The sequence below is a fragment of the Mobula hypostoma genome, chromosome 4, assembly GCF_963921235.1.
Source record: "Mobula hypostoma chromosome 4, sMobHyp1.1, whole genome shotgun sequence".
Taxonomy (NCBI): Eukaryota; Metazoa; Chordata; class Chondrichthyes; order Myliobatiformes; family Myliobatidae; genus Mobula; species Mobula hypostoma.
The window spans coordinates 166769336-166792514 of record NC_086100.1 but is presented as its reverse complement, the minus strand read 5'-3'; the positions used below and the strand labels follow the sequence as shown (position 1 = coordinate 166792514).

General features: G+C 43.0%; 1 protein-coding gene across 5 annotated transcripts in view; it reads left to right on the top strand.

The window, feature by feature from the left end:
* The window catches only part of LOC134345745 (uncharacterized protein C4orf54 homolog), an 86589-nt gene that overhangs the window by 8117 nt on the left and 55293 nt on the right, over positions 1-23179 (top strand). The window lies entirely within an intron of this gene.

Here is a 23179-nt window from a genome sequence, read left to right as displayed (position 1 = left end):
CAGAGGATAGAGCCTCAGAATAGATTTGGCCCATTTAGAACGGAGCTGAGAGGAATTTCTTGAGCCAGAGAGTGGTGAATCTGTGAAATTTGTTGCCACAGGCCATTGTGGATACCAAGTCATTGGGTGTATTTAAGTCAGAGTTTGATAGATTCTTGATTAGTCAGAGTACGAAGGCAGGAGATTTGGGGCTGAGAGGAAAATAAGTCAGCCATGATGAAATGGTGGAGCAGACTCAATGGGCCAAATGGCCTAATTCTGCTCCTACATCTTATGCTCTAAATACAAGCATGCAGTTTGCTGAAAGAAACATCACAAGTAGCCAAGAAGGTGATAAAAGTGCTTGGCCTGCTGGCCTTCATTAGACAGGGCGCTGAGTATAGAAGTTTGATTGTTTGGTACAAAGCTGAGATTCGCGTGGAATAACATGCACAGGTTTTGTCACCCTGTTGTGAGAAAGAAATCCTTAACACTGGAGAGAGTGTAGAGAAGATTTATGAGGATGCTGCCAGATCTAGAGAGTCTTGAGTTATGGGGAGAGGTTTGTCGAGTTTAAGGCTTGATTCCTTGAATGTAGGAGATTGAGGGATAGCCTAATAGAAGTGTGTAAAATCATAAGGGGCATGGATATGATGAATGTACACAGTTTTTTTTTTACTTAGGGTTGGAGAATTAAGAACTGGAGGGCATAGATTTAAGGTAAGAGGACAAAGATTGAAAAGTCTGTTTAAGAGTAATTTTGTCATGCCAAAGGTGGTGTGTAACTGGAACGAGCTGCCAGAGAAGGTGGGTGAGGCAGATAGAATAACAACATTCAACACATTTAGATAAGGACATGGGTAGGAGGGACTTAAAGGAATCTTAGTCAAGCACAGACAAACAGGAATAGCTTGCTGGTATACCATGGATGGCATGGATGAGTTGGGCTGAAGGGCCTCATTTCATGCTGTGTGCTTTATGTCTCCAGTAACAATGCAAGAATCCCTCCAGGTTTTAGGTCACTGTCACCACAAATGGGGTCTTGAACGAGCTAACCTTTGTAACTCCTAGCTTACAGTTTATAAAGGCACTTCTCTGATTGTAATTCTGAAGTGTAGGTGATTGGATTTGCAACAGTGACATGCTGCATTCTTCCTTGAAGGAAGGGGCCAGCAGTATTTCAATGCCATGCTTATTGCCAGTTCATTGTGAGGTGTGTGTTCTGCCTCTCTGTTTCGACACCCCCACCCACCCACCCAATCACACTTTACTTACTCTCTTCACCCCTGTCAGTTCTAATTTGTGTGCTCCAACTGATATTGTTTCCTCTTCTCCTGGGGTATTGTTTCAGGAGCTTCAATTTTTACACCTTACAAATAAGCCTTAGAATTGGTTCAAGTCTGAAGATGTTAATAACCTGCAGGAGGTTGTTACTCACCTGAGTCAAACATCCCGTGACGTCTTAAAATTTAAAACCAACCCCAGAACTTTAGCTAATCCCTGTGCTCCAAAGGCATCTTAATTCAATGTTGACCTTGCCTTCATCTTTTTCTATTGGAAATGCAGGGGAGGTAGAAGTTGTATGATAATACAAAACCCAGTTTTATTGTGGGTAGTGGAGGAGGAAGTTACAAAAAGGCTTCATGATGAAATAGACAAGCTGAATGAGTGGTAAGAACATGGCAGATGGAAACAATCTGAGATTGTCTATTTCAGTGCACTTAACAGAAAAGCAGGTTATTTGTTAAATAGTGAGAGTTTGTACTATGCTTATGAATAGAACTTCCCTTTAGAACAGGGATGAGAAGGAATTTCTTTAGCCAGAGGGTGCTGAATATGAAATTCATTGCTACAGATGGCTGTAGAGGCCAAATCGTTGGATATATTTAAACTGGAGATTGATAGATTCTTGATTAGTAGGAGTGTTAAAAGGCTACAGGGGGAAAGCAGCAGAATGGTGTGGAGAGGGATGATAAATGAGCCATGATGAAGCGGTAGAGCAGACTTAATGGTCCACATGGCGTAATTCTTCTCCTATGTCTTAATGCAGTGGTCCCCAACCTCTGGACTGCGGACCAATTCATTACCGCGAAGCATGCAGGGGTGCAGCAGTAGCCAGAGCGCACCCAGCACATCTTTAAGAAAAAAGCCGAAATAAACAAGCTAATTAATTAAGTGCTGCCCAGCACATAAATGTCGTCCCAGATCAGAGGCGATTGCCGATTTCACTTGCTCTATGCGATGTTCACTTCTCCTTCCAGGGCACTGGAGCCTTTAGCTGTTCCATTGTTTGGTCAATTTAAACGCCAGCCCAGACAGGCTGAAAAGACAGGGCTGTCAGGATTGAGGTGACATGTTGAATCCACACAAACTTCTAATAAAGTATAGACACTGCTGTGCTTTCTTTGTAATGACAGTTACCAGCTGGTCCCAGGACAGATCCTCTGACACTTCAGAGAGAGAAACGTCGATCCTTAATGCTGAAGAATTTAAAGTTATTGACCCTCTCCACCTCAGTTCCTCTAATGAAGACTGGCTTCTGGGCAGCACCTAATTAATTAGCTTGTTTGTTTCGGCTTTTTTCTTAAAGATGTGCTGGGTGCGCTCCGGCTACCGCTACAGCCCTGCATGCTTCGCGGCCCGGTATCGGTCTGCGGCCTGGAGGTTGGGGACCACTGTCTTAATGATTTCAGTTCATATTCACAAGGACCTAGTTTCATATTACTGAAGGCAATGCACAGAAAGAGTAAACAAGTAGAAAGGTGAATGGGATGGTGGCTTTTATTATGAGAGTATTTTGATACACGAGAAAAGGTGTCTTAATGCAATTGTGAGGGGTACTGGCAAGACCATACCTATACTATCATGTCTGGACATGCTGCAGAGAGTGCAGTGACAATTCCATATGGCGATATGAGAAGGTATTGAGTAGACTAGATCTGTATTTGATTTTAGAAAAATGAGAGAGAGTTCATTGAAATACAGCATTTATTTTACAAAGCTTTACATTCTGAAGACAGGAAGAATGTTAATCCTGGCTGAGAAGTCTAGAGCAGGAACTGAAGGGAGTGCAGGGACCTAGAAAGATTAAATATGAAAAAAAGCTAGCCATTAATATAAAAGAGGATAATAAAAGCTTTTTCAAATATGTAAAGAGTAAAAGAGAGGTGAGAGTGGATATTGGACTGCTGGAAAGTGATGCTGGAGAGTTAGTAATGAGGGATCAAAGAAATAGCATTAGTCTTCACCATTGCTCCCTCTAATTTGTAATGAATAGTGTGCGCAAAAATCCTATGATGTGCAATTTTCTGCTCAGTGACGACAGCATGTATGCACTAAATTTTATACATAGAGGTATTCATTTTAACAGCTAGCAAATCGCTGTCAATAAGCACTTTAATCTCCTCTGGGTTTGATCCTTTTTGCTCTTGTTCATCTGCGCTCTCTCAAAACATACATAGCAGGCCTGTAGTGGGTAATGAAGGATTTTCTTGCAGAGCTTTTGCACACCATCCGCATGTGATTTGCTTGCTAAATGGCGCTTTAAAAAGTCAAGTTTCCAAATATCACTCCACTTCTTCCCACTTGCAAATTTTCCAGCAACTTTTGCATCGCAACAATACGCCACAGTTTCTGTATTGTACATAAACATTTCTTGTAGCTGCATGCTCTTGACCTCATGAGCTTTCGGTGTAGCAGTTTCTACTGTTTCATTAAGCCATTCCGCTTTAAAAGAACTAGCAGTTCTTTTGCACTTCACGCCCCTTGCTTTTTTGGAATTCAAGATAATGAATCAATAATTTCTTCAATAAAAGCAGTATAGATTTGTCAGTTCTAAAATCTGCAGGCAAATCATCGTAAACTCCATGTTATCAACTTCGTCCACATCTGAAACTGGAAAAGGAAATGTGATTGTGTATGATCATGAAATATACATAAAATGTCAACAAGGTAGAAAGTCAAGCTAGGATAGAATTTAAACTATGAATGGTAGGGCACTAGAGAGTGTAATGGAACAGAGGGAGTAGACTAGAGCTAATAGAACATAGTTTGTTGAAAGTGGCGTCATATGGTGGTGAAAAAGGTATCTAGTATGCTGGCCTTCATCACTCAGAGTATTGAGTATAAATGTTAAGGACATTGTGTTGCAGCTGTGTAACTCGTTGGTGAGGCCACACTTGAGGTTTAGGTAAATGCGGTCAGGCATTTTCCACTGAGGTTGGGTGACACTAAAACTACAGGTCATAGATTCAGGGTGAAAGATGAAATATTTAAGTGGAATCTGAGGGGGATCTTCTTTACTCAGAGGCTGGTGCAAGTGTGAAACGAGCTACCAACAGAAGTGGTGGATGTGGGTTCAGTTGCAATGTTTACGAGAAGTTTGGGTAAGTGCATGTATGGGGAGGGTGTGGAGGGCAGTGGTCCACTTGTCGGCCGATGGGACCAGACATCTTGGCACAGATGGCATAGGCCTAAGGGCCTGTTACTGTGCTGTAGTGCTTTGTTGCTCTATGACTGTGAACTACTATCCACAGTTTTGTTCCTCCTGTTACTGTGCTGTAGTGCTTTGTCGCTCTATGACTGTGAACTACTATCCACAGTTTTGTTCCTCCTGCTATTAGAAAGGTATGGTTAAATGGGAAAGACCTACAAGGGTGTTGTGAAGACTAGAGGGCCTGAGTTATAAAGGGAGAGTTTTGCCAAGCTTTGTCTTTATTCCTTGAAATGTAGAAGAATGAAGAATAGCATTATAAAGGCTTATAAAATCATGAAGGGTAGGGTGGTAGGTGTCTTTTTCCCAAAGTAGGGAAGTCGAAAACTAAGGGGAGGAGAAAGACTTGAAAGGGATGAGAGGAACAACTTTTCCATGCAGAGGGTGGTAAGTATGTGGAACGGATTTATGCCAGGGGAAATGGTTGAGACAGGTGCAGTTGTATCATTGAAAAATGTAGTTGGACAGGTACATGCACAAATGGGCCTTAGAGGCATATGGACCAAATGCCGGAAATTTGGACTAGATGGTTGGGCACCATGATTGGCATTGGGCTGAAGCACTGTATCCATTGTGAATTGTTCTAATTCTCCCCATCCTCAACAGTGTTGGGAGAAGAGAGTCACAGACTTAAAAGGCCAATGGAATCTTTGGTTTCAATCCAAGTGTCTTGGAATTTAAAAGCAAATAAAGTTACATTACAATTTTGGAAAACCAAAATGTCTAGGAATCCAAAATAAAAATAAAAAATTGCTGGAAACAGCATTTGTGGAGAGAAAATGTTTCAGGTTGATTAACTATCTAGAGAATAACACATAAATTTAGATTATTAGAGCATTTGATAAGGTAGAAATAAGGAAGGTTTTCCCTCTTGTGGGAGAGATTAAAACTAGAAAGCCATTAAAATAAGACTATCACCAACAAACCTAATTGGCAGTGGAGGATGTTTGTCCACGCTGATGAGTCTAGGACCAGAAATACGGTTTCAGATTAAGAGGCAAGCCTTCCTCCTGAAAAAAAGGAGAAATTTGTCAATCAGAGACGGTGAACCTTTGACATTCTGTACCCCAGAGGTCCATGCAGCTCAGCTTGTCTTGTTTATTCAGTCTCGAGATCTATAAATTTCTGAATACTGAGGAAATTGAGGGTTATGAGGATAGAGTAAGAAAATGATGCCGGGTAGACAGTCAGCCATGACCTTGAATGAATGAGTCGGTTGAAGGGCTGGATGTCCTCTTCCATTCTGCTCGTCCTTATCAGCTTCTGTGCTACAATTGTATGTAATGTGTGTAGCTTATTACCTCCCATCCAAAAGACGGGAAACCTGAGAAAGCCCCTTTGAAGCTGGAGAAAATATCCTGAAAGAGCAAGCTTGGGAGATGTTCCAGCTTGTAGTGAGGTACATCATTATGTGCTGTTCAGTAAGACAGTGCATCTCAGAATGTGCTTGTTCATTGGCTGCATTTGCATTGGGAGCAACTGTAATCTGGTGAAGTCTGGTTGCTGTAAGTAAGCCAACAGCTAAGGTAAGGGAGAGGTAACGTGCTACAGATGAGAATGGTTTATGTAGTAATAACATGTAACTGTGTATTTCAGGGGAGGAATACAATGCTATGGAACTACTATCTTGTTCCACTAACTGGGTAAACTTTTAGGTATGTAACTTTACAGATGAAGAGTCAAAGCACAGCCGCAGTCTGAAATGACTCACCTTTCCTACTTTTCATGTCAGTTTGAGCAGTGCCGTTCAATGTTTAGCACTCTCACAAATAATGGATTGGTATACTCTTGATTGATTTATTACCTGGGCTGGTTCACTGATAGATCTGTTTATATTACCCCCTGCGTACATCCCCGCTTGTGTTGCTGCACGCGATACATCAGTGTATTTTATTTTTGTGTAATTTAAAGCAGTGAGCTTGTATATAATATAAAGGGAAAGTCATATTTAGGGATGTTATGTTGCTGAAAATAACTCCAAGCTATTTGCCCTTTTGAATATCATGTACATTGGAATATGTGCCAAGTATGCAGTTGTTGGCATTTGAAATAAAGTTGTTGATCACTGTGTGAATAACAAAGTATTTACTGCAGAGAAGCAGACCATTCAACCCATGGAGCTTCTCCTGGATAAAAATGTTATTGTTCATTGATCTTTTGGCAACATTTATAAGTACAGAAGGAGGCCATATACAGTATCCTGAAAGATCCTCTCCACCTTTTACTAGCTCATCACCAATCCTTCATTGGCAGTGGGTCAAAGTTCAAAGTAAATATAATATCAAAGAGTGTGTGTATATATATGTCACCATGTGCTACTCTGGGATTCATTTTCTTGCAGACATTCACACTAAATACTAAGAAACATAATATAGACATAATGAAGAACTATACACAAAGACAAACAATGTACAAAAGACATCAAGTTGTGCAAATACAAAAATGAAAGGAACAAAATAATATTAATATATAAGTAGTCAATATTGAGGACATGATTAGAGAATCCTTAAAGGTGAGTCCACAAGTTGTAGCATCAGTTCAGTGATAAGGTGAGTACAGTTATCCACTCTGCTTCAAGAGCCTGGATAATAACTTTTCCTTAACCTGGTGGTGTGGGAGTCGGACCTAAGGCTCTTGTTTGTCCTTCCCGATGGCAGCAGCCAGAAAAGAGCATGGCCTGGGTGGTGGGAGGTCCTTGATAATGGATGCTGCTTTCTTTCAACAGTGCTGCTTATTGATGTGCTCTATGGTGGGGAGAGCTTTACCTATGATGGGGCTGGGCTGCATCCACTACTTTTTGTAGGCTTTTCCATTCAAGGGGATTCGTGTTTCTGAAACTCAGTCCTGCGCAGCACTGTGGGAGTACATTCACCAGAAGAGACTGCAGCAGCCTGGGCAATAAATGCTGATCTTGCCAGTAGCAATCATATCCAGGCAAAAGCAACAATGAAACAAACGATTGAACTGGGTGGACAGATGTTACACGGCCATTCCTGTAAGTTCTGGAAATCTGAAACTCCATTATTTAGTGAGCAAGGAACCATTTCCATAATCAGGCTACATGAGTGAGTGGAAATCAGGAACTGCCCCCAAAATTGCTGAGGTTGGACCCCAATGGAAAATCTTGGAGTTGTAAGTGATGGGGTTTGGATAGTAGAATTATTAAGGACTGGCAATATCTTTCCGGATCAGGATTGTGTATGGTGACTCAAAGTGGAACGTGTAAGGCAGTGGTGCTCCCGTACACTGGCTGCCTTTGCCTTCTACTGTTTTAGAGGTAGTGGGTTTGAGAAGTGTTTGATGTAGTCTAGGGCAGTAACTGCAGCAGATTTTTGTGTATCGTATGTACTGCAGTCACAGTGCGCTAATGGTGAAAGGGGTGAATGTTTAGAGTGGTGGATAGGTTGGAATTTAGTGTGCTGCGTTGTCCTAGATGATGTTGAGTTTTTGGAGTGCTGTTAGAGCTGTATTAATTCAGGCAAGTGGAAGGTATTCTGTCGTTTGTTCCTGGTGGATGGTGGAAGGGCTTTGAGATATTAGGAAGTGAGTCATTCGCCCTGAGAACATAGCTTGGGACTTTTTCTTGACACCATATTTACCTAGCTGATGCAGGAGAATTTGCAATCAGGGAGGTGAGCCGCAGGATATTGATGGGAGGGGGACTTGGTAATAACATTGAACAGCAACAATGGTCAAATGTACTTTTTATGGAAATACTTACTTTGGGGCGCTTTTAAGGCATGAACGTGACTTCCTGCTTATCAACCATATCTGCAAGATTTCTAGGTCTTGTTGCTTGCGAGCATGGCCTGCCTCATTTGCTGAAGAACTGCAAATCGAACTGAACAATGTGTAATGATCAGCATACACCTTTAGTTTATAATCTTGTAATGGAAGGAAGAAGATCAAGGCAGATGAAGAAGCTTCAGACACTGCCCTGACGAACTCCTGAAGTGTTGTCCTGGGGCTGTGATGCTTGACCTCTACCAAATGCACAGCCTTCTTCCTTTGTGTGTGGTTCCTCCCTGATGCGTATTGGATTCAGTTTATACCAGGACTCCTTGGATGCCATACTTGGTGAAGTGTGTTGAGGGCAGTCGCTTTCACCTAATCTCTGAATTTTAGTTCTTTGGTCCTCATCTGTGACGATGAGGGACAGCGCTGATGAAATCCAAACATTTCATTGGTAGTCAGGTTACTGGTGAGTAAATTCCACTTGATAGCACTGTCAAAGACATCTGCAACCACAGTGCTGATGACTGAGTGTAGACTGATTGGGTGGTAGTTAACCTTACAGGATTTGTCCTCTTCTTTGTAAATAGGACATACCAGGGCATATGCCAGTGTTGTAACTGTATTGGACCTGCCTGGTAGGAGGCAGGGCTCATTCTGGAGCAGAGGTCATTACTTTATTGGGATGTCATCCTGCCCTGTACCCAGCACTGTCAGCTGTTTTTAGAAATCACGTGGAGCCAGTCAAATTTGTTGAAAACTGGCTTTCAGGATTGTGCATTCAGCACTCCTGCCTGATCATGATGTTCTTCACCTTGTCTTTAACACGTGCCTGCTGGGCTCTACCATCACTGTTCTTGCAGTCTCCTCCTGTTTGCTGTTTAATTGTCCACTACTCTTCATGACTAGGTGTGGTTGGGTAGCAAAACTTTGACCTGTCCTGTTGGTTGTGGAATCCTCATCCGTCTTTTTCACAATTTTGTTTATTCTGCTTGTGGTAATATGTTGCAGTTTCACTGGTTGGCATCTCATTTTTTGCTGTGCCGTCTGCTGCTGCTGACATGCCCTCCTGCACTTAGTGAACCAGGGCTAGTCCTCTGGTGTGACAGTAACAGTAAGATGAGGCCATGTGGCTACACATTGTGGTGAGGTAGATAACTGCTTCTGACGGACACTCAGATTGGAGTCGCCAGTTCCGTTCTGAGTCTCTCCCAGTTAGCATAATAGTAGCAGAACAGAATATCACAGAAAGTATGGAGGGGAGTAAAGAGTTGGTATTTCAGGCTGAAGGATCTCGGCCTGAAACGTCAACTATTTATTCCCCTCCGTTGATGCTGCCTGACTTGCTGAGTTCCTCCAGCATTTTGTGTGTGTGCATTGCTCTAAATTTCCAGCATCTGCAGAATCTCTTGTGTTTAGAGAGTATCTTCAGTGTGAAGACAGGACAAAGTCTGTGCTGTGATGGCTTCCAGCAGCATTATCAAGGACAGTTGCATTTGGCACAGAGGGATAGGTGATGCATGGGCCAAGTTAAGTTTAGCCCATATCTTGGTTCCCTCACCACCTGCTGCAAACCCAAACCAGTTGCTCTGTCCTTCAGCTTGCCAACTAATGGTGCTGCCAAGCATATTGGTCCATGCCCAGAGTATGTTCAGTGCTTTTCCAAGTGTTGTTCAACATAGAGGAGCATTACCTGAGGGAGGACAGTGAGGGGTGGTCAGCAGAGGGTTTCCTTAGCTATGTTTGACCTGATTCCAGGAGACTTCATTGAGTCCAGAATCTTTCCTGAGAACACTCACGATGTCTTCTGCCCACTGCTCTGCACCTCACTGGTGAGTCAGTTCTGCTGGTTGGACAAACGTACCTGGGGATTGTGATACAGTCATGGAGTTTTTCAGCACGAAATCAGCCTCTTTGGCCTAATTCATACATGCTGACTATGATGTCTTCCTAGTAGTTCTATTTACCTGCATTTAGCCCATATTTAGAAACATCAAAAACCTACAGCACAATACAGGCCCTTCGGCCCACAAAGCTGTGCCGAACCTGTTCTTACCTTAGAAATTACTTAGGGTTACCCATAGCCCTCTATTTTTCTGAGCTCCATGTACCTATCCAGGAGTCTCTCAAAAAGACCCTATCGTATCCGCCTCCACCACCATCACTGGCAGCCCATTCCACGCACTCACCTCTCTCTGTGTTTAAAAAAAAAACTTCACTTCCCCCCAAGCACCTTAAAACTGTGCCTTCTTGTGCTAGCCATTTCAGCCCTGGGAAAAAGCCTCTGACTATCCACACGACCAATGCTTCTCATCATCTTATACACCTCTATCAGGTCATTGCTCATCTTCTGTCGCCCCAAGGAAAAAAGGCCGAGTCCACTCGACTTATTCTTGTAAGGCATTCTCCTCAATTCAGGCAACATCCTTGTAAATCTCCTCTGCATCCTTTCTATGGTTTCCACATCCTTCCTATGGTGAAATGACCTGAAATGAGCACAGTACTCCACGTGGGGTCTGATCAGGGTCCTGTATAGCTGCAACATTACGTGTTGGCTCCTAAACTCAAACCCACGATTGATGAAGGCCAATGCACCATATGCTTTTTTAACCACAGAGTCAACCTGCACAGCAGCTTTGAGTGTCCTATGGACTTGGACCCCAAGATCCCTCTTGATGCTTTCCAAAACTTCAGCGCATTCTCTTAATATCTACATGCTCAAGCTTTTCAGTCCGCTGTAAGCCATGCCTACAATCACCAAGATCTTTTTCCATAGTGAATACTGAAACAAAGTACTCATTAAGTACCTCTGCTATCTCCTCTGGTACCATACACACTTTCCCACTGTCACACTTGATTGGTCCTATTCTCTCACGTCTTACCCTCTTGCTCTTAACATACTTGTAGGATGCCTTGGGGTTTTCCTTAATCCTGTCCGCCAAAGCCTTCTCATGGTTCCTTCTGGCTCTCCTAATTTCTTTCTTAAGCTCCTTACTGCTAGCCTTATAATTTTCTAGATCTCTATCATTACCTAGTTTTTTGAACCTTTTGTAAGCTCTTCTTCTTGACCAAATTTACTACAACCTATGTACACTGTGGGTCCTATACTCTACCATCCTTTTCCTGACTCATTGGAACGTACCTGTGCAGAACTCCATGCAAATATCCCTTGAACATTTGCCACATTTCTTCCGTACATTTCCCTGAAAACATCTGTTCCCAATTTATGCTTCCAAGATCCTGCCTGATAGCCTCATTATCTCCCCTCACTCCAATTAAATGCTTTCCTATCTTGTCTGTTCCTATCCCTCGCCAGTGCTACGGTAAAGGAGATAGAATTGTGAACACTATCTCCAAAATGTTCTCCCACTGAGAGATCCTGACACCTGACTAGGTTCATTTCCCAATAACTGATCGAGTACAGCCTCTCCTCTTGTAAGCTTGTCTACATATTGTGTCAAGAAACCTTCTTGAACACACCTAACAAACTCCACCCTGTCTAAACCCCTTGCTCTAGGGAAATGCCATTCAATATTTGGGAAATCAAAATCTCCCACCACAGCAAGCCTGTTATTATTACACCTTTCCAGAATCTGTCTCCCTATCTGCTCCTCGATGTCCCTATTTATGTATCTCTTCAAATATTTTTTAAACTTTGTATTGTCTCTACAGTTGTGGTGGCTCATTCCCTCTCAGTGAAAAGGTTGTCCCTCATGTCCCCTTTTAAATTTTCCTTTCTTCCTTCCATACCATATAGTTTAAGACTTTCCAATTTGGGGACAAAGGCTGTAACAATCCATTTTTGTCTACGTCCATCCTGAACCTAACTCCTGCACTCAGTGCCTTTAAGCAATGAAGAGTCCAGCACATAGTTTGCAAGGTGTGATTCTGTGAGCACCACTATGTCAGTCTGTTTCTTGATGAGACTGTGGGACACCTCCCCCAGTTAAGGAGAAAGTTTGAAAAGTTTGCAAGATTAGCTTGGTTGGAGTAGGAAGGTTGAGAATGAATTAGCTGCCAGGTGGTTCATCATTATCTGCTTTAATGTTATATTTATGACACAACAGGATGACTTGCTGGGACCATGTAGAGGACTTAACAAGCAAACATATTGTTGTGCTCTGGAGTCCTTTATAAAGCATACAGGTAAGTTTCCTTCCCTGAAGGACATTAGTGAACCATGTGGATTTTTACTGTGATCGGATAATTCTTTGGTTGGCTTTACTAAGGCCAACTGTTATTTAGTAAAAGTTTCAGATTATTAGCCTAGAACAGGCTGCCAGGGGTAGTGGTGGAAGCAGATGTTTAAGAGGTGTTTAGAATGGGAAGGATATGGATCATGTGTAGGTAGAAGAGGTTTAGTTTAATCTGGCATTGTGTTTGGCACAGTCATTGTGGGTCGAAGGTCGAAGGCCTGTTCCTACGCTGTACTGCTCTGTTCTCTATCACCTAGGTTCCATCTCTGCTAAGGTGGGATTTCTACTTTAATATCTGGCTTGTCGATTCCCATTACTGCTTTATTAGTTTGGTAATATAACTATTTTAATGCAGATTGAAAGGTCAGTTGAAAAATATTAAATGAACATATAACTATCTGTTTTTTGAAAACTGAACACTTCATAAATACTGTGGATTCTGGATAATTGGGACACATCTGGACCAGTACATTTTGGCCCAATTAAGAGGCTGGCCCAATTAGCCAAAGTTTCATGGAAATTATGGAAAGACATCTTTGCCATAGAGGGAGTACAAAGAAGGTTCACCAGATTGATTCCTGGGATGGCAGGACTTTCATATGAAGAAAGACTGGATGAACTGGGCTTGTACTCGTTGGAATTTAGAAGATTGAGGGGGGATCTGATTGAAACACATAAGATCCTAAAGGGATTGGACAGGCTAGATGCAGGAAGATTGTTCCTGACGTTGGAGAAGTCCAGAACGAGGGGCCACAGTTTGAGGATAGAGGGGAAGCCTTTTAGGACCGAGATTAGGAAAAACTTCTTCACACAGAGAGTGGTGAATCTGTGGAATTCTCTGCCACAGGAAACAGTTGAGGCCAGTTCATTGGCTATATTTAAGAGGGAGTTAGATATGGCCCTTGTGGCTACGGGGGTCAGGGGGTATGGAGGGAAGGCTGGGGTGGGGTTCTGAGTTGGATGATCAGCCATGATCATAATAAATGGCGGTGCAGGCTCGAAGGGCCGAATGGCCTACTCCTGCACCTATTTTCTATGCAATAGTTAAAAAGGCAGGAAAATGACAAACTGAGTAACAAATTATCCTCCAAGAGGAACCATAACCTTGTCATAGGGTTTGGTGACTTGCGTGCCTCAATGACCAGAGACATATATTGGTTGGAGTCAGGGCTTCATTAAGCTTTGGCTCTTGGCATGGTCACTCATGCCAAACAGGTCAAAGCATAGAGACCACATTGAGAGAGGCCCATCAGTCCTGCAGGTTCGGGGGTTCAGCTCAGGGCTAACAACCCTGACTGCTAAAGCAAAATTGTTACAGAAACAGCAATGAAGAATACATCTGAGTGTGATGGTATTCCTGAGTCTCCAACTAGGACTTGCATGACTGACAGTAGTGAAGACTGACATGTTGAAGGAAGCCCTGAGCACCATCAGAGATAAAAGACCTTCATTGCTGCCCTAAATTCCAGCAACATAACAGGCAATAAGTAGTAATAGTACCATTAGTTATCAACGGAGGAGTTCATCCATTGTATGCAATGAACAGAATCAGTGCAGGTGCCTAGTGCTGATAATGGGCTGCCTTCTTACAGTGCTATCGATGATTACATCCTCCTAATCTTCATTTTCATTGTAACATTCAAGATGATTGTCAATACCTTCAAATTCTTCAGAGTACACCTGGTCTTTTCTGGCCTCTCTAGGCCTGAATGCCTGAAACCGCAATGAGCAAAACATTTCAGAATTGTTCAACTGCTGTTTCTTGCCAGCTATCAATGACAAAAATCACTGTTTATTGAATACAAACACATGAACCATATTATTTAAAAACTGTTCACTTTGAGCACAGTGTAGCATCTAACAGCACGTGGCTGACACTAGTTAGAAACTGTTTGGCAACAGTCTCCTGTCCCAATTAAGTAGCATAATGTTCCAAATAAACGAAGGGAATCCTGGCAATTTTCTCGATCAGTTTTTATGCTTTAAGAGTCATCACAAGTAAGTGGGTGCTCCAATTAACTGGTGGCCCACTTAAGTGGAATCCATTGTATTTTTGTTGAAGTGGACAATGTATGCGATAGGTTAGAACAAAATAAAATAAAATAGATAATTGACCTTAAGGAGTCTTATAGCTGACAAAGCAGATGAAAAGTAAGGAACTTATCTTGAAATCTGTTTAAAATATTGTAAGGGTTTTCAGGATGGTGTCTATAAATTTTACTTTCTTTCTGTAAAAGCTTTCCAAAATTTCTCCGCACCCAATCAGTTATAAATTGTTATGTCAGCATTCCTCATTCATGTCACTTGTCACAAGTAGCTGCATGTTCTAATGACAAGATTTTATAAAGCGTTTGAGGTTTTTTTTAAATTTTCCTATTTCTGCCATCTTGCCATCTTCAGCTTCAGTTCAAATGACCCTGCGTGCAGTCTAAACAAAGGGCTTCACCAGAAAGATTACTCAATATAACACATTTCATTGTTATCTTTAATAATGGAGTTGTGATGCCCCGGCCAGTTTTCAGTGATCCTACAAGTCGTAATCTTGAGTGGCCAGAGTCACAATCAGCTTTATTATTCCTGGCATAGTAGTGAAATTTGTTGTTTTGTGGCAGCAGTGCAGTGTGAGACATGAAAATTACTACAAGCAATACACACAAAATGCTGGAGGAACTCAGCAGGTCAGGCAGCATCTACAGAAAAGATAAAACAGTTGAGGTTTCCCTCTCTCACCATTGTATTGCAATGTACTGCTGCCACAGACAACAAATTTCACATTATATGCCAGTGACTGTCTTCTCGCTGCTGCCATCAGGAAGAAGGTACAAGAGCCTCAGGACTCGGACCACCAGGTATAGGAACAGTTGTTACCTCTCAACCATCAGGTTCTTGAAACAAAGGGGATAACTTCATTCAACTTCATTTGCCCCATCACTGAAATGTTCCCGCAACCTATGGATTCACTTTCAAGAATTCTTCATCTCATGTTTTTGATACTTATTGCTTATTTATTATTATTATTATTTCTTCTTTTTGTATTTGCACAGCTTGTTGTCTTCTGCACTTTGGCTGTTCGCCCTAGTTGGGGGCTGGGGTGTTTCTCTGATTCTGTTACGGGTATTATTCTATAGATGTACTGAGGATGCCCACAAGAAAATGAATATGGTGATATATATGTACTTTTCTAGCAATTTATAGTTTTTTTATTATTATGTATTACAATGTACTTCTGCCACAAACAAATTTCATGACATATGCTGGTGATATTCAACCTGATTCTGATTCTTGGGGTCCAAGCTCATATCTCCCTGAAAGCAGATATACAGGTGGATAGGGTGGTTCAGAAGGCATATGGCATGCTTGCATTTATTAGTTGAGGCATTGAGTTCAAAAGTCAGGAAGTTACTGTAGGTTACAGCTTTATAAAACTCTAATTGGGCTGCATCTGGAGTATTGCATTCAGTTCTGGTCCTCCCATTATTATGTGGAAGAGGTTCACCATGATGCTGCCTGGATTAGAGGGCATGTGCGATAATGAAAGGGTGGACAAACGTGGATTCTTTTCTCTGGAGCGGTGGAGGCTGAGGGAAGATCTGATAGAGGTTTATAAGATAATGGGAGGCAGAGATGGAGTAGGTAGATAGTGACTTTACCCCAGAGTAAATGGTGTGATTGATGCCTTTTGGAAGCAGGTGTAACCAGACCAGAAGAATGGGTGAAACCAAGCAACACGCATCAAAGTTGCTGGTGAACGCAGCAGGCCAGGCAGCATCTCTAGGAAGAGGTACAGTCGACGTTTCGGGCCGAGACCCTTCGTCAGGACTAACTGAAGGAAGAGTTAGTAAGGGATTTGAAAATGGGAGGGGGAGGGGGAGATCGGAAATGATAGGAGAAGACAGGAGGGGGAGGGATGGAGCCAAGAGCTGGACAGGTGATTGGCAAAAGGGACATGAGAGGATCATGGGACAGGAGGCCCAGGGAGAAGGAAAAGGGGGAGGGGGGGAAAAAACCCAGAGGATGGGCAAGGGGTATAGTGAGAGGGACAGAGGGAGAAAAAGGAGAGTGAGAGAAAGAATGTGTGTGTATATAAATAAATAACGGATGGGGTACGAGGGGGAGGTGGGGCATTAGTGGAAGTTAGAGAAGTCAACGTTCATGCCATCAGGTTGGAGGCTACCCAGACAGAATATAAGGTGTTGTTCCTCCAACCTGAGTGTGGCTTCATCTTTCCGGTAGAGGAGGCCGTGGATAGACATATCAGAATGGGAATGGGATGTGGAATTAAAATGTGTGGCCACTGGGAGATCCTGCTTTCTCTGGCGTAAGTGTTCAGCAAAATGGTCTCCCAGTCTGCGTCGGGTCTCACCAATGTATAGAAGGCCACATCAGGAGCACCGGACGCAGTATATCACCCCAGCCGCTCACAGGTGAAGTGTTGCCTCACCTGGAAGGACTGTCTGGGGCCCTGAATGGTGGTGATGAAGGAAGTGTAAGGGCATGTGTAGCACTTGTTTCGCTTACAAGGATAAGTGCCAGGAGGGAGATCGGTGGGGAGGGATGGGGGGGACGAATTGACAAGGGAGTCGCGTAGGGAGCGATCCCTGCGGAAAGTGGGGGAGGCGGGAAAGATGTGCTTAGTGGTGGAATCTCGTTGGAGGTGGCGGAAGTTACGGAGAATAATATGTTGGACCCGGAGGCTGGTGGGGTGGTAGGTGAGGACCAGGGGAATCCTATTCCTAGTGGGGTGGTGGGAGGATGGAGTGAGAGTAGATGTGCGTGAAATGGGGGAGATGCGTTTAAGAGCAGAGTTGATGGTGGAGGAAGGGAAGCCCCTTTCTTTAAAAAAGGAGGACATCTCCCTCGTCCTGGAATGAAAAGCCTCATCCTGAGAGCAGATGCGGCGGAGACGGAGGAATTGCGAGAAGGGGATGGCATTTTTGCAAGAGACAGGGTGAGAAGAGGAATAGTCCAGATAGCTGTGGGAGTCAGTAGGCTTAATGCGTGCATTAGCTTGTAATACTCTAGACGTATTAGAATGGAACGAGCTGCATCCAGCTGAACAGATTTTCCTCTCTGGGTGGATGCATATTTTTCTATACAAATTGCATCATTACACATGCATATAAACACACTCTAACAACAAATTGAAATGCTCACACTATTGCAAAGTCAGGTCACGCACACGCAAGAGACCTGTCTTTGCATTAGTTTTTCCATTATGCATGTACATATATAAACTGGAATTGTTTTCCTTTTCCTAAACCCGATTCCTGAATAGATATTGAACCCATGAACAAACACTCAATTTTTAAAATATTATTTCTGTTTTTGCATTATTACTAATTTAACTATTAATATACATATATACTTACTGTAATTGATATTTTTTTTCTATATGATCATGTATTACATTGTACTGCTGCTGCTAAGTTAACAAATTTCATGACTTATGTTGGTGATATTAAACCTGATTATGATTCTTGTGGCAAACATGATTGAGAGGGGCTTTGACAGGGGTGAACGTCATATGCCCTGGTACGCACAGTACATGCACAGATACAAAGAAAAACTTAGTTGCAGCAGCATCACAAGAAAAGAACAATATTAGAACAAAAGAGTTGTTTTAGTGCAAAGTGATCAATTTGGTTATAGTGTACAATAAAGACTGGGATAGATGAAACAAACAAAGGAGTTCTTCTCATTAGTGAATGGTTCAATGACCAAGGGACACATATACAAAGTCCTGGGTAAAAGAACAGGAGAGGTGTGAGGAACAACTTAGGGGTGGTAGAAACAGATATTCAAAAGGAAAATCTTGAAGGGAAAATAATTTAAAGGACACTAGGAAAGAACAGGATATCAGATTATATTCCACTAAGGGCTAGTATAGAACTGATGAGCCTAAATGGCCTTCTTCCCTGCTCCAGGAAGATTCCAATTCTCGACAATTCACCAGTTCTGCAGCTAACCACTGCATTAAGAGTTGGATCCAGTGACTTTTGCTGCAATTGGGTTGGAATGAATCAACTGTGGGACGAAGATCCAAGTACCATTCTGCAATCACAAAAAGTAGCTCAGAATAATAAATGACTTAGTTCCTTTCCTATATGTTCCCAGATATATTTATAGTCAATTAACGTTCTGTATCATATTTTTGTTCTAATGTTGGAAATAAAATGCCTGTTTGAATCAGTGCTGTTAAAAGGCATTCCCATGGTGCTGTTGGGGCGGGGAGACAGAATTTCAGGATTTACTCAACCACAATGAAAGACTTGGTGATACATTTCCTAGTCACGGTTGTGTACAGTGGGGACCCTGTGCTGTTTCCCTGTTTCTGATGCTGTTGGCTTTCTTGGTTGAATTTAGGAGGTACCGGTGTAGTAACCCAGGCAAGTACCTGGAGTGCATTTTATAAACAGCACAATTTGCGACCTCTGTTTACTGGTAGTGGAGAGAATGCCTGTTCAGAGTGATAGATGAGCTGCTGATCTGTCCTGGGTACCGTTAAGGTTCCTGGATGTTGTTGGAGCTGCAGTTACTCAGGCAAGGGGAGAGTATAACAAACAAGAGAAAATCTGCAGTTGTTAGAATCCAAGCACACACACAAAATGATGGAGGAGCTCAGCAGGCCAGACAGTATCCATGGAAAGGAAAAAACAGTCGATGTCTTGGGCCGAGACCCTTCATCAGGACTGGAGAAAGAGTAAGGAGGTGGGGGGTGGGGAGGAAGAAGTAGAAGGTGATGGGTGAAACTGAGTGAGGGGGAGGGGTGATGTAAAGAGCTGGGAAGTTGATTGGTGAAAGAAATAATGAGCTGGAGGAGGGAGAATCTGATAGGAGAGGATAGAAGGCCATGGAAGAAAGGGAAGGGGGAGGAGCACCAAAGGGAGGTGATGGACAGGTAAGGGGATAAGGTGAGAGAGGGCAATTACCAAATGTTCAAGAAATCAATGTTCATGCCATCAGCTACCCTACATCACCTCCCTCACTACCATTCAGGGTCCCAAACAGTTCTTCCAGTGAAGTGACACTTCACCTGTGAGGCTGTTGGGGTCATCTACTGTGTCTGGTGCTCCCAGTGTGGCCCCCTGTATATTGGTGAGACCTGACATAGATTGTGAGACCGCATCGCTGAGCACCTATGCTACGTCTGCCAGATAAATCAGGATCTACCAGTGGCCACCCATTTTATTTGTACATTCTGACATGTCTGATCCAACACTGAGGTCATGAACACTTTCGGCACTCTCTACTGCCGTGATGAGGCCAAACTCAGTTTGGAGGAGCAACACCTTATATTCCATCTGGGTAGTCTCCAACCTGATGGCATGAATTTCAATTTCTCGAACTTCGGATAATTGACCCCCTCCCCACCTCTCCTTCATCATTTCCCGTTTCAGTTTCCTCACCTTAAGTTATTGCCTGTCCATCACCTCCCTCTGGTGCTCTTCCCCCTTTTCTTTCTTCCGTGGCCATCTGTGCTTTCCTGTCAGACTCTCCCTTCTCCAGCCCTGTATCTCTTTCACCAATTGACTTCCTAGCCCTTTGTGTCAGTCGAGTTCCGTCCATCACCTGCCACCTTGTACTTCTTCCTCCCCTTCCCCCACCTTCTTACTCTGACTTCTCATCTTTTTGTCTCCAGTCCTGATGAAGGGTCTCGGCCTGAAATGTCGACTGTTTACTCTTTTCCATAGATGCTGCCCGGCCTGCTGCATTCCTACAGTATTTTGTGTATGTTAAGAAGAATATTCCACTACATTCCTAATGTAACTTGTCGGTAGAGCAAAGTCTTTGGGAAGTCAGCTGTTGAGGCCTTAAACTCTGGAATTCTTTTCCTGGACTGCTCTACTTCTCCTCCTCTCTCTCTCTGACCAAGCCCTGGGTTATCTGAATCAACATCTCCTTCTGTGCACCTTCTTCAGTTTCTGATGCCACACATAACTTTATAGAACAATGGAACCTTTTTGTTCTACTAAAGGCACTGTGTTAATGGAAGATGTTGTCTTTGTCTGAATGCCCAGCGAGGCTATCTTTATCTGCTCTCAGTTACAAAGGGAGATTTGTTTACTTTGCCATGGAAACCTGTGTCTCTGGCAGATCGCTGGCTGACGAGCATTCACCATTTAATGGACTTACTCAGCTTCCGAGTAAAGCCTATGAAGGTCACTCCTCAGGACTATCACGGTCAAAGATATCTGCACCACATTCTGCAGCTCCAGGTCTTACCAGAGCAAGGAACATTTATAATTAACAATGAGAAAGGACAGACTCAGAAACATCTGCTGCTGAAAAACGAACAAAGAAACAAATGATCAAATTACAGGCAGATTTTTGAAGGGGGCAGGACAGGTTGCTGAGGCTATTTATTTTAAAGCACGTTGTGAATAGAGAACTTTATAAATAGACTACAAGTGGCAGTTCTAAACTTTATATATCAGACATTTGGCTCTGGCAAGATCACTGCATCCAATTAGATGTATGTCATGTTATGAATCTCATCAAGGGTTTGGAATGTGGTGGAGACTTACGGGAATGGACTCAGGACTTCAGCTAATGAGAGGAGTGTGGGGAGAAGTTGGGGCAAGTAGAGATTAATGTTAAATATTTAGTGCACCTCATTAACACAAATCAGTCAGGTTGTGCTAAATAAGAAGTTTCTTGTAACTGAAATTCAAAAGTCTACAAATAGAAATCCAAAATAGAACCAAAAATGCTGGAAACATCCAGCAGATCATGGAACATAGAAATCTACAGCAATGTTACAGGCCCTTCAGCCCACAGTGTTGTGCCAACAGTGTAACCTACTCAAGAAGCAGCCTAGAATTTCCCTACGGCTTAGCCCTTTATTTTTCTAAGCTCCATGTACCTATCTATAAGTCTCTTAAAAGACCCTGTTGTATCAGCCTCTACCACCGCCCCAGCAGTGCATTCCACACACTCATCACTCTCTGTGTGAAAAACTTACCTTTGACCTCCCCCCTGTACCTGCTTCCAAGCACCTTAAAACTATGCCCTCTCGTGCTAGCTATTTCTGCCCTGGGAAAAAGCCTCCGGTTATCCACACCATCAGTGCCTCTCATCCTCTTGTACACCTCTATCGGGTTACCTCTCATCCTCCATCACTTCAAGGATTCTCATAAGGCATGCTTTCCAATCCAAGCAACATCCTTGTAAATCTCCTCTGAACTCTCTCTATATAGTATCCACATCCTTCCTGTAATGAGGTGACTAGAACTGAACACAGTACTCCAAGTGGGGTCTGACTAAGGTCTTGTGGAGCTGTAACATTCCCTTATGGCTCTTGAACCCATTTCCACAGTTGATGAAGGCCAACACACCATACGCCTTCTCAACAACACTGTCAACCTGTGCAGCAGGTTTAAGTGTCCTATGGACACAGACCCCAAGATCTCACTGATTCTCCACATTGGCAAGAGTCTTACCATTAATATTATATTCTGTCTTCAGATTTGATCTACCAAAATGAGCCACTTCACACTTATCTGGGTTGAACTCCATCTGCCACTTCCTAGCCCAGTTCTGTATCCTAGATCAAGCAGTGTCTGTGGAGAAAGAAGCAGAGATAATGTTCCATTTCGGAGATCCTTCAACAGAACTGATCTTGAACCCAAAACATTAACTCTGTTCCCCTTTCCACCTGGCCTTTTCCCAGCATTTCCTGTTTTTGCTACTCGTTTGCATTGGTTGGAGAATCTGAAATAGAATTAATAAAATTGAAAACCAGGTCTGAGCCTAGATGAAACACACAAGATGTTGGGTGAACACACTGAGTCAGGCAGCATCCATGTAGGGGATTGGACATTTGCTATTTTGGATCATGCACTTCACCTGGACTGAGGGAGAGGGGTAAGGTGGCCAGTCTAAAGAGGTAAGGGGAAGGTGGGGTGATTGTCAGATGGAGAAGGGAAGAATAGAGATAGCTGGGAAGTGATAAGTAGATGGAATAAAGGGCTGAAGATGAAACAATCTGATGGGAGAGGAAAATAGAGCATCAAATCAAGTGAGGGAGCTGGGGGGACACATGGGAACATTAGGGGAAGAGGTCCCGGTGGGAGGAGTGTGTGGCAGATGGGCAGATAAAAATGGATGGAGGAGGGATACAAACTGGGTGGTGGGAGCTGAGCTGTGTAGGACAAACTGGTATTCCAGGAGGAGAGAGAGAAAGGGCGCAGGTGGGGGCAGTGTACTGTACTGTACTTTGGAAAATTCAGTCTTCATGGCATCAGATTGTGGACTACCCAGGAGGAATATAAGGTACTGTTCCTCAAGCTTGCTTCACTCTAGCAGTGAGAAGTCCAAGGACGGTCAGGCAGGTGTGGGAGTGGGAAGGGTAATTAAGTGGCTGGCAACTGGAAGTTCCACTCTCCATGGAAGCTGGAGCATGGGTGCTTGGCGGTGCTGTCAGCTAGATAGCACTTGGTCATTTAGTGAGAAGATTTTTCTTCACAATTGGAACTTTCAAAACAGTATTGGTTAATTCAATGAAAAAAGTTGGTAATTTGGTTTATTATTATCACAGGCGCCAGGTATAGTGAAAAACTTTGTTTTGCATGCCATCCATACAAATAATTTCATCACATCAGTGTGTTGAGGGAGTAAAATGAAAAAGCAATGATAGAATGCAGAACAAAATGGTTACAGTTACAGAGAAAGTGAAGTGCAGGCAGGCAATAAGATGTAAGGCTATAAAGAAATAGATAGTGAGGTCAAGAATCTGCCTTATCATACAAGTGGAAATTCAGTAGTCTTAAAACTGTGGGAT